Source organism: Adiantum capillus-veneris, chromosome 14 (assembly GCF_014529385.1).
Source record: "Adiantum capillus-veneris isolate H3 chromosome 14, ASM1452938v2, whole genome shotgun sequence".
Classification (NCBI taxonomy): domain Eukaryota; kingdom Viridiplantae; phylum Streptophyta; class Polypodiopsida; order Polypodiales; family Pteridaceae; genus Adiantum; species Adiantum capillus-veneris.
In genome coordinates, this window is record NC_140944.1 from 60,599,010 (window position 1) to 60,611,222 (window position 12,213).

The window sequence follows — 12,213 nt, forward strand, 5'->3', positions numbered from 1 at the left end:
TCATTCTAGGATCTCTATCAGACACTATGGACATTGGCAAGCCATGGTACTTGAAGATTCGTGATATAAAGAGGGTTGCCATTTGATGGGACTTGATAGTCTTTTTGACCGGCATAAAATGTGCTTGTTTGCTAAACTTGTCTACTATTGTCCATATTCCCATATTCCCATGGATATACTTGCACAATCCAAAGCTAAAATCCATGGATATGCTCTCCCGTGGTGAATTAGGGATTGGCAACGGTTGAAGCAATCCAAGTTTCTTCCCTCCATCAAACTTTGTCTTTTGCATACCACACATTTTGAAACATACTCTTGTATGTTTTCTTTCATTGCAAGCCAATAGAAATATGTTTCTATCCCTTTTAGGGTAGATTGAATCCCTATATGCCTCGCGTAAGGAGGAGCATGAGATTCATACATTACTTTCTCACGTAGGTCAGTAACACATAGTATATTGCCATAGAGAAGATGACCATATTGTAGGGTAAATGGCTCTTCCTTCTTCCCTAGTGCAAGGGCTGCAATCACATCTCTAAAATTGGGATCTATAGCGTACTCATCTATCATAGAAGATAGATCATTGTGAGTTTCTATGGATACCACATTCACTCTCGGTCATCTTGAGAGTGCATTAGCTACTTGATTATGCTTGCCAGCAATGTGAGAAATCTAAAAATGAAATTGTGAAAGGAAATTTTCCCACCTCATTTGTTTGTTGGAGAGCTTGGTCTGCGTCATGAAGTACTTAAGGCTTTGGCGATCCATTTAGGGCTTCCACGAATCTAGAGTATGTAGAACTGCTAAGAGTTTCTTCTCATATGGCATGCCCTTCTTGGTGAAAAACAGCTCCAAGGCAATCACCACAGGCATCGCGTCGGACCTTAAATGGCTTTGAGTGATCCGATAGTGTAAGCACATGTTGAGAGATAAGATTTTCTTTAAGCTTTTCGAAAGCATTGTTCTCCTTGCTGGACCATATATACCTAACTTTTTTCTTTGTTAGGTCAGGTAATGGTCCCGCGATTTGTGAGAAATTTTTTGTGAAGCATCTATAGTATGCACGCAAACCTATAAAGCTTATTAGTTCATGCAGATTGCTTTGATTAGGCCATCCTTTTATTACCTCTAGCTTTGATGGATTCATTTGGATGCCATCTTGAGAGATAATGTGACCTAAATACTGAATCTTTGTAAGAAAAATTCACTCTTCTTTCAATTAATATAAAGTTTATTCTCTAGTAAAACTTGAAATATTACCCAAAGGTATTGCTTGTGTTCATCTAATGAATTAGATTAGATGATTATATCATCAAAGTAAAGGTTTGGTGAGTCTTGAATAGCTTCTCCATCAAGCGGTTAAATGTGGGTGGTGCATTGGTCATGCCAAAAGGCATGACAATGTACTCGTAAAGACCAAACATAGTGTGAAATACGGTCTTTACAATGTCTTGCTCAACTATCCTTATTTGATGGTAGCCACGTTTTAGGTCTCAACCCTTGTAGATTATCAAATAGGTCTTCTACCTATGGAATGGGAAACCTATTCTTGATAGTGATCCTATTTAGTGCTCTATAGTCGACACACATACAATATGTGCCGTCTTTCTTTTGCACTAATAACACTAGTGAACAAAATGGAGATGAGGTAGGCCTAACCATGCCCTTCTCAACTAACTCATGTACTTGTCGCATAATCTCCTCTTGTTGAGCTTGGAAAACTCTATAAGGAGGTTTATTAGGCGATGAACTTCCTGGAAGAAATTCAATTGCATGGTCGTCATTGCCTCATTTGGGAGGTAGTTCACAAGAAATATCGTCAATTAAAACATCTTGGAACCCTTGAGGAAATTGGATAAATCTAATTCCTTTTGATTGTTTATATTTTCTTTTGCTAAAGCATTAGGTTCATTTTGAGAATCTTTAACAAAAATCATGTACATAGAAATAGAGCTCTTTATTGACTTATTGAAAGCTTGATTATGTACAAGAGGTATGGTACTACCCAACTCCCTAGCATCTATGTAAATATCTTTTTCCCTAAACCTAAAGTAGATTTTCCCTTCAGGGAATTTAACATTGGCAGCCGTGCGATCAAACCATGGTGCCCCTAGGATTACATCCTCATGCTTGAGAGGAGAGATAAAGAAATACTCCTTGTCCACATATCTTTGGACATGGAGCTTCAATTTCCCAATTAAGGGAGTGATTGAGGCTTCTTGCCCCTTGAAAGAACCATCGACAGGTAGGACATCTCCCATCTCATAGTCTTGAATTCCTAGCTTGGTGTCCAACTTTGTGGATATGAAATTGTGAGTAGAACCAGGGTCAAAGAGAATAAAATCATCATGTTTTCTTACCTTTCCCCAAGAATGGCATAGAGGAGATCCTTTGTGAATGAGCATCCTCTTCTTGAATTTTGACCAAGGTAGCTCTAGGAGGCTCATTACATGTATTCTTGTGGGGGCAAGCACGATAGGCATGCCCTTGATCCCCACACTTGAAACAACGGTTATCTTTTTGATAACATTCTAGCTCTTCGAGAGAGAGTTTATTTTTTCTTTTATAAACTCCCTTCTCCTTAGCTTTGATGTTGTTGGCCTTGCTTTTGGGAGACTTTTGGACATTGTCCTTCCCCTTAGGCTCATTACGGTCCTTCTTTTCCATGGGCTTAAAATTTCTCTTAGCCCCTTGTTGGAAGTTGATTCGTGAAGCCACCATGGTATGGTGTATGCCCACAGATATGGTTCGTGGCCTTTGGGATCTAACATACTCCTCCACATCCTCAGTTAAACCCACAAAAAATTGTTGTTTTTGCTCTTCAAAATCCATCTTTTTGAAGACAGTGTCTTTGAGATGTAAATCCCAAAACTTGTCTAGATATTCGTGAATAGATTTGTAGGGAGAGAGCTTCAAGATTCACCGTTCGGTGAGTACTTTGTCTTTGGCATCGGTAGCCAAAAACTACTTTATCATGGAAGCTCTTAAAGATTTCCATGTTTGTGGAGCTTCACCGTTTGCTCGTAGGTTAGACTACCATTGCCTGGCGGACTTAAGAAAATACATGGCTACATGGCATAGCTTAGAGGACTCAGTGAAGCCCTCATCTCCAAACATCGCATCGAATTGTTGGATAAAGGCCAAGACTTTGTGTGTAGCACCAAAAGTGCCATCGTAGGTAAGGAAAGAGATGTTATTTCCTCCCTCTTTGAACTTTTTGAGCTTGGACGACCTCTTCCATGCGGCATAGGATTTCCTATGGCCTCTTCTTTTAGGTGGTCTAAGAGCTGCACCATCACTTTCTTCAGAAGAGAAAGAGTATGATGAGGATAGAGAAGAGGGTGACCTATTTCTCACCTTTTTCCTTCCTTGTTCCTCCTTGTCTGCACCATCACTTTCTTCAGAAGAGGAAGAGGTTGAAGACGATGGAGTTTCTTGCATTTTTCTTCTCTTGTTTTCTCTCATCCCTCTTTGAATTATAATGTAGATAAGTATGCGATGGTCTTCTCTGTGTTGGAGAGCGTTTTGCCTGCCGTCTTTGTGGAGCCATCTCCATCGAGGTGTTTGGAGACTAAATTCTTTCTCGCTCTTTTGGTGGGGGCTCTACCATTGAAACTTGGGTTCTCCTTTGGGAAGGAGATGCGTCATTGAGTAGTAGATTTTTGAGCCTTTCATAGAAATCCTCTTCTTCTTCCCTTATCGGAGAGGGTCTTCTTTTGGAAGTCTCACTAGGAGGCTTCCTAGGTACTCTCTCTTCTTGGTGGGGAGTTTGGAGAATACCATGGGTGCGCAATTGTTGTAGCGCTTCACCTTGGAGGGATGGGTTGCCGAGGGCTTGTTCAAGCCTAGAAACAAGATAGTTTACAAGCATAGGGGCATCATTAGTTTCTCTTTCATTAGGAAAATCAAAGTTATCAACATTCATTTCAATCTCTTTTCCTTTGTCAACCATACTAGCAACTTTTAGGTGTAAATTTTTACTTGTACTTTGGCACTTCAAGCCCTAGTGCAACTCCTCTTTACCTTCAAAGATAAGCACTCAAGCATCTATACCCGTGGCTCGGATATTATTAATTGCAAGGAATATAAGAGAGAGCTCAACAGAGCCAAGGTAGCACCGGTTCCTATCAAGCTTCTAACAGCCCAATAACGGTTCCATAAGCAAGCCCCGTAAGACTCCATTATTTAGACCATAGCTCTCGACGGTGTCCCCGTTAACAGCATAAAGTAGGGGTGCTTCAAGGATGAAAAATCCCTATTCTACTTACTCTTTTGTAATTAATAACACCAACCATTTGTAGCAAGCTTGAGGACCTCTCTACTTGAGCAACAAAAGAGAAACAAATAGCTCTGATATCAACATAACATTTAATGCACTAGTAACTTGTGTGTAGCAGAAATTGAGAACATAGTGAGCATTTCATTAAGAACAAGTTCCTAATGAGCATTGATAGAGTACTTAATTTGAGAAAGCAACATAGAAATTTACACCTAGTCAATTTTGCATTGACAATACTTGAAAAGAGAGAGAAATAGAACAACTGACAACAGTTGAGGATCGGATTTACATGGAGCCGGTCCCCCCTCCATTTGTTTTATAGCTTCTCCCATCAAAGGAGGATTTTCTACAATACAATCTTTTTGTTCCTTGATAGAAATAGTTGGTGTAATGAAGATGGAAGATTCATACACCAAATTATTCTTGAAAAAACACAGTTTCCCTAGCCTCGGTTCCAAGACCTCACACACCTTCAAAAATGGTGAGAGGTAGCAGGGAATGAGGATAGGTTGAGAGGAAGAAGAGGTATCTTACAAGGAAGAAGTATTTTCCTCACATAATCACTCTAATAGCATAGCTTAGATTAGTAATTAGCATGGTAGAGGAGATGAGCATGCCATTGAAGCTTGGCTCTTGGTTGGATTTGCATTCCATAGCCAAGACTTGTTGGTGTAGGCCTCTACTTCTCAATGCTTGGAGAAGGAGATGGAGTTCTTCTTGCACACAGAGTTGTGTGTATGTGTGTGTAGCAATGAGTTAGAGTAAAATGTATCCTTCTCTCTTGTCATGGTCCACCCCTCTTGCTATTTTCTCATGCTGGAATCCCATTGGCCCCTTTAAAGCTTAGCCAATCATAAATTAGAAGCATAATTTCTAGCCTTGTGACATGTGTCCCCCTTTCCCCTTTTGTTAGAGCTTTAGGTAATTAAATAATTCAATTAAACTCTCATTGGACCTCTTAGTCTTCTGGCCAATAGGAATCAAGCAAGCCATTGGGCTATTGAATGCTCATTGGACCCCTTGGTAGACTATCCAATAGTCTTCTGGGGAGCTTAATTTCTATTGGTTCTTTTATCAAGAATTCTTAATTTGATTAGACTAAATTTACTCTAGCCTACTTCTCATTGGTCCACCTCTATGGCCATCTAATAGGATTTGAGGGGAGGTTGGGGGCAACTGGCCTAGGATCCTGGCATGTGTCTAGTATTCCCTTTGTGTAAAGGGGAAGCCTTCAAGAGCGAGCGTGTGTGTGTGTGTGTGTGTGTGTGTGTGTGTGTGTGTGTGTGTGTGTGTGTGTGTGTGTGTGTGTGTGTGTGTGTGTGTGTGTGTGTGTGTGTGTGTGTGTGTGTGTGTGTGTGTGTGTGTGTGTGTGTGTGTGTGTGTGTGTGTGTGTGTGTTTATCTCTCATCTCCTACTCTCATGGCTCGCCCCCTCCTTGATAGGGATCTGGGAAGACTTTTTAGTCTTCCCATGACCATCCAATTTTCCCCTATATTGGCCTTTGGGCAATTGAATAAAAAATTAGGAACCTTAGCCTATGGAAGTCTTAATGGAGTTGAACCTTAGGTCCTTTAAGTCCCATTAAAGCACATTTCTCTTTTGCAGACTTCCCCCCTTTGGATCTCTATTTTCCCTCCTTTGGATCCTTGTAGAGACAGGTCTGGCAACCTTACCAATTGTCAGGCCAAGGGCCACCCTGGAGGTCAAGGGCCTGGCCAATGGCCGGGCCGGCTGCCCAATGGAGAAGGGATCATAAGGCCACGAGGCTATAAAAGGGAGGTTGGGTGGAGGATTTGGACACGGCATTTCCCAGGGGTTTACATTCGTATTAGAGCTCAAGGGAGGAAAGCAGCCATGGAGGAGGGATTGCAAGCATGTTCTTCTCTATCCCTCTTGTTCTCTCTCTCTCTCTCTCCCGATCTCTCTCGTGAAGGATGGACTCCCTTTCATGGAGAGCTTGGATCGGCACGCAGCCAAGACGGATAGAATTGAATGCAAGCATGTCTGCATGGCTAAAGAAGCTCGTGGAATTTGCATGACGCTCCTCCCAAGGCGTGCTCGACAGAGGCTAAGGAACAGTGGTAACAGACCCTTGCAACAAGAGCATGGAGGGCATGCCATGCTCTTGACCTGCATGAAATGGTGAATTATGAGGCTTGGTTGATGCGTGCAAGCCTGCACAACATTTTTTGCTTCTTCAATTAATCCTAAAACGCATCAACGCACCCACAGTGGCTTAAAATTTTCCTTCGCAGGTCGGTTTGATCTACCCTCCATCGCTGAGACATTCTGAAATGTGACAAGCATGAAGGTTTGTCCATCGACATCAAGAACAAGCATGACAAGTGCGAAGGTTTATCGATCATCAGCACGATCTGACATGCACGGCATGTCTTGGAAGTTAGGTCGGATGTGTTTGGTTAATGAGGGTTTGCACTACGTTTTTTCTGCAATGGCAAAAAAGTTTAGGTACACTTCATCGGTACCTCTAGATGCTCTTGCTTTGTTGTTATCTGCATAACTTGATCTATCATTATTGTCGTATCTCTACATAAATGAACATGTTTGAGACTTGCATGATGCACTTTACGTACAAGCACGGCTTGTGTCCATTGCATACATTGTCCATAAAAGCCGAAAGATTGCCTTACAACCTTGAATCAAGCAGAGCTTGACTCCCAACCGTATTGAGTTGGAGCACAACTCCTCAGCGGTTCCATTTTGATGCAACAACATTGCAACTTGGCAATGTTTTAGTATCTCAAGGAGATCAGCACCGCATGTTGAATGGCTTGATGCACGGTGCTACGTGCTTGGCATTGCCAACTACTTATCACCGCTTCTAAAAGTCAGCGGAGATTCTTAATATACAACACTAGTAGCGCATATCAACCGAAAGTGTTTGACAAGGTCGATCTCCGTATGTCGATAGTAGCATCTATTTGCTACAAGCACAAAAGTATTTATGTGAAGCAAGGCTTCAATTTGGGCATCTGGCATTGCGAATGCTCACGTTTGGCATATGCTATGAGCATACAAACTTGGGACGGATTTTGCAATATAATTGAACGTTATTTTAGAACATAGAAGACATGTGTACATAATATACGTGACAATTCTCTCTCGCAAAGCAGATATGGCTATGAGCCAGTTTGGAGCGAGTTTGAATCTTGGGACAACTGGTTACACCAAGACGACCAGGTTATACAATTTTTAGTTTTCCTTGCTTTTTCATGTTTTCATGCTTACTTTGGAAACCCTTATCTATTGTGCAAAGCAAAGTGGTTTGACAGTTTCAAGAGAAGCAAGGCTTCTACCATGTGCCACAATACAGCCCATTGACTCCAAATCAAGGGTATTGGCACACAAGTTTGGAGAATTGATACGATCAAAAATTTGTTCCCATTTTAGGTGTGGCAACATCAAGTTAGGATGTATCCCTAACAGTACATGCTACTGTGAAAGGAACTTCTAATTTTGGTTCTCACGTTTGAGGCCATCATTCTCGGCAAGGGCTTACAATTCTACATGCAAGGCATGCTAACCAGGTGGCATGAACTCCACCGCTTCATGGATTACGCTTCGGCTATTACACTAGCAACTATGTCAAGGACACAAGATAAGTGATGGATTGTTTTGCATGATTTTTTTGGGTTGCTGTCCACACACAATAACACTAAAAGGAAACTAAAGCTAGGACTTATTTCACAGACAAAGTGCCATATTTAAGTCATTTTTGTAAAGTCACGACCCCATACATGGTAAGTGGGTCAAGTTGTGGCTTGACCCACTTACCTATCTCAATGAGAGCGTTATACAGGCAGATTGTTGTGCATGCTTATAGGATAAGCTGCAAATCAGGCATAAGATGTGTAAGAGCACATAGATTGGGTACACACTCTAGAAATTTAAGGAGAGTTCCTGAGCCCATCATGCTCTTCTTCTCTCTATTATTTCTCTCGAAGAATAATGAAAACTTTCTAAGAATCTTTTGATACATGTTCTGTTTGCTAGTCAGCCTGAGCCAAGGTGCTCTAACTCTCCGCTAGAAATTGGGCAAGATGCAATCCAAATTAGTCTTCATCAGTTCGACGATTGAACACTAATTTCCACGAGGGCTCTGAGCCACACATGCTAGCTAAGATTCATTGTCAGATCTTGGGTAAGACCCAACTGTTGGCATTCCTTGGGTGATTGTTTTCATGATTGAATAAATCTACCCAGATTTTTGCATTATGTGTTTTTAGTGCGACTCTTGAGTTGAGTTTTTGATAGCCTTAAACTCACATCAGCTGATCTCTATCATGAAGTCTAGCTGCAGCAAACTGTTGTGACATCATGGCTGTCCATAAGAGCTAAGAATTTCACTTGTGTTGATATCATACTCTCTTTATAGCACTATGAGTGTCTATGGAAGTACATTTTTGGGGTAAGACCCAGTGGATGTTTACTAAATCATCCCATCGGCATTGAGGATCACAATTTGATCAATTTCTGTTATACTTTCAAGGAAAGAATTTTGCAATTTAACATGCGATAGTGGATAAATTCAACTTTTTAAGTTGATTCCAATCATTTTGTACCCAGTTGACTATGTTAGTTACCGTTACTTGCTAGTTGAGCAATTTCTACAAAGGGTTTTATCAAGGGGTTTGACTACGTAGATTCTAGCCTACGGGTTTGGATTGCCAACACCCAGGGTTTCTAGTGCAATGTTGCTTGTTTTTTTCAGGTGGGCGACGTGCTCCTCTGCATTTGAATACGAGTAAGTGACCATTAAGTTCAAATCTCCAGGTACGCATCTATTGATTTGGTGTTATTCCATTTTTTTGTATGCTTGGCTTGGTTTTTTTAAGTTGTATACATATGCTTGAATGTTTTAGAGCCATGACAAGGGCATGTTGAAAGAAAGTATTTTGAACCGTAGTGTCCAATATACATTTTTGCATTATGCTATTATGAACCCACTTGTAGGGTTCGCTTTGGCACATGTTGTCACATGTGATACAACATGGTCTAGGAACTCAAGGAGTACGGTTTAGCCAGTGTGGAGCAATGATAATGAGGGTCCCTCTCACTCTTGTCATGGAGTGCTTTGTAGTTACCTCTACACACAAGTACATCTTGTACTTGATGGATGTCGCTTTTTTGGCCTTATTTGAGACATATTGCACATGTGGAGAATATGAGTCTCTGGGAGAGACAGTGGTACCTAGTTCCTAACAATGTGTCGTGAAGATGTCCCTACGTGCTGGTGACATCCATTTATTAGACCATTTGGAGCACACCGTATTCGAAACAATTTCGGTGGCCAGAAATTGTCGGGTACTAAGTACAGATTTGTTTCGATTAAAAGTGCTATGAAACCACCTTAACAGAGGGTCGTTTCTACATATATCCAAGTATGCTACGTTCATGAGAATGTCTCATGGTTGGTACCTAGGTGTGATTGGTTGGGTTGTCACATTCTATTATGGTCCAACTTTTGTTGCCAGGCTTTCCCATATCTACTGTGGAAAGTCTTGTCATGGAATTGCGGTTTAGATAAGTTCGTGTTAAATGAATTAACAATAGGTGTTATGGGCCCTAGTGTTTAGCATTGATTTATTTGGAGCAGCATGAAAATTCATGGACTTTATTCTTTCTTCACCTTTTTGCACTGCAAGTGCAATCTTTACTGCAGATTTATTATGAGTTTACACCCTGCCATACAAGGTACTGGCTCAGGATGGGTGTTTGTGGTTGGATGGTCTAAACTCTATGAGCTTACTCCAGTCCAACCTGGTTTCAACCTAGTTGGTTGTTTCCATCCCATATCAAAAATCTGGATGGATACTCAATGGTTGAGTCATAGTTATCGTCAATCGTGGAATAATGTATGCAAGTTGTTGGGGGAAAGCACCTCACTCTTACTGCTACTATTCATCCTGTGTTGGATGGACAGCTTACAAGTATTTTTTGCTAAAGGATCTACTAAGAGAATACGTTAGCACAACACATTCTGAATGGGCCATTCTCTCCCTATTCTAGAATTTTCTTAAGTAAGGTTTTCAACTTTGAACACCTGTTGTGGTGGGGTTGGACACCATTTCAATAGTTTCATAAGTCAAGGACTTAATAGGTGTGCTGAAAAAATATGATGGCAGGTAACCTTCATTAGGGGTGAATATGTAGTTTTGTGTGTTCTAAAACATTTAGAAGTCTGACATGAGGAAAATCCCTATTCTGTCCCTCAGTACCTATGAGATTTTCTAGATACTCACACGAGTTGGAAATCTGGCTCACAACTTCATGGGAAGTTGCACCAAGGTTTTTTGGTATTTTTCCAATATCTTCAGAAAGTATGAAAACTATTTATGTCTTTAGACACCTCTTAGTTGTGGTTACTCCTTTAAAGTACTCATGTGAGTTATAAATTGAGTTACCATTTAAAGATACAGGTGGTTGCAAAAGGACAATAATGTTGAAAATCAAGATGTTGCTCTTGGTTTCATTGAACCTCCTCACTGCACCAAGTATCATATGGACAATTGTCATACCTCAAATTACAATGCCTTTTCTTGATGACATGCCAATCAAAGGATGCAACTTAGCTAAAAAAGATGAGGCTCTAGATTCGAGGGGGTGTCGTAAATATGTGGCAAACCACATCAATGATTGTGACATAATTTTAAAAAGGCTGGAAGAAGTGAACCTTACATTATCTGGTAAAAGTCATTGTTTGGGGTTGAAGAAATATTGATAGTGGGACATCTTTGTAATCCTCATGGCGGCCAACCTTGTCCAACTAAAGTGGAGGCAATACAGAGGATGAAGGAATTATGTGTAAATATCACGGAGGTGAGAAGGTTTTCTAGGTGCATGTGTCTTCTATCTCATATGGATTCCACACTATGCACATGTCCCAGATCCTCTTTATCAATTGCTAAGGAAAAACCAAAGGTAACAATGGAATGATGTACATGTAAAAGCTATGAGAAAGTTGAAGCAATTTCTGCTATCTTCACCAACTTTGAGGAAGATTGACTATGACTGTGGAAGACCAGTGATTGTGACAGTGGACATTAGTCCAACGGGAATTGGATAGGCAATAGGACAAGAAAATGAAGAGAAACACAAGTATGTGGTGAGGGGGCCAAGGTTATAAGCTCTCGCCAAAGAGCATATCCATAGGTAAAAATGGAGTAAAGGTGGAACATTAAAGTGTCACAAAGAGTACTTCATTGGAGAATCCATAGGTGGAGACTTTGCTTACCACGTAAAGAAGTATTGTTAGTTTCTTATTTGCATTGCTAGTTCCATGATTGAGAATAAATTTGATCGTTTGAAGATGTAGCTGCATTAAAAAAATATTTGGAAATAAAATGTTGCATATTGTTGCATGATTAATGGCATTTAGGAAAGGAAATTAGATCATTGACAGTTTTTGCCAATTTCAATGGAAATTTACATTCTACAAGATTATTCTAGTGTTTTTGATTGAAAAGTTTGCAAATCTATTCAGTGATTCTAGTTGCAATGTTCATTAATCTGAAATCCAATGAGTGATTCATTTATTCAATGAGTTTAGAATGTGTGAGTTTTGAACTCTAGCGGTCAAGTAAATGTCTAAATGATTGCATGTTGATAAATCTTGGTTAAAAACTCCATTAAAAAATGTATATGAGAATTCAAATTTTAACCATAAATAGCATACATGAGAAATCTTGCATATTAGAGAGTTGGACTACAAAACTAGGAGGGCAGATATATTTGGACTACGAAGCATAGTATGTAAGTGAACTACGAATGCATAATCAAAAAATTGCTAAAAGGAACTCGAAAGTCACAAATACATGGCAAACTAGTGCACGTCTAGGTTAGTTAGGGGACCGTTAGGTTACTTGAACATTATTTAGAAGACTTGGAAGGAGAAGTTCAACGCCTATGGATGA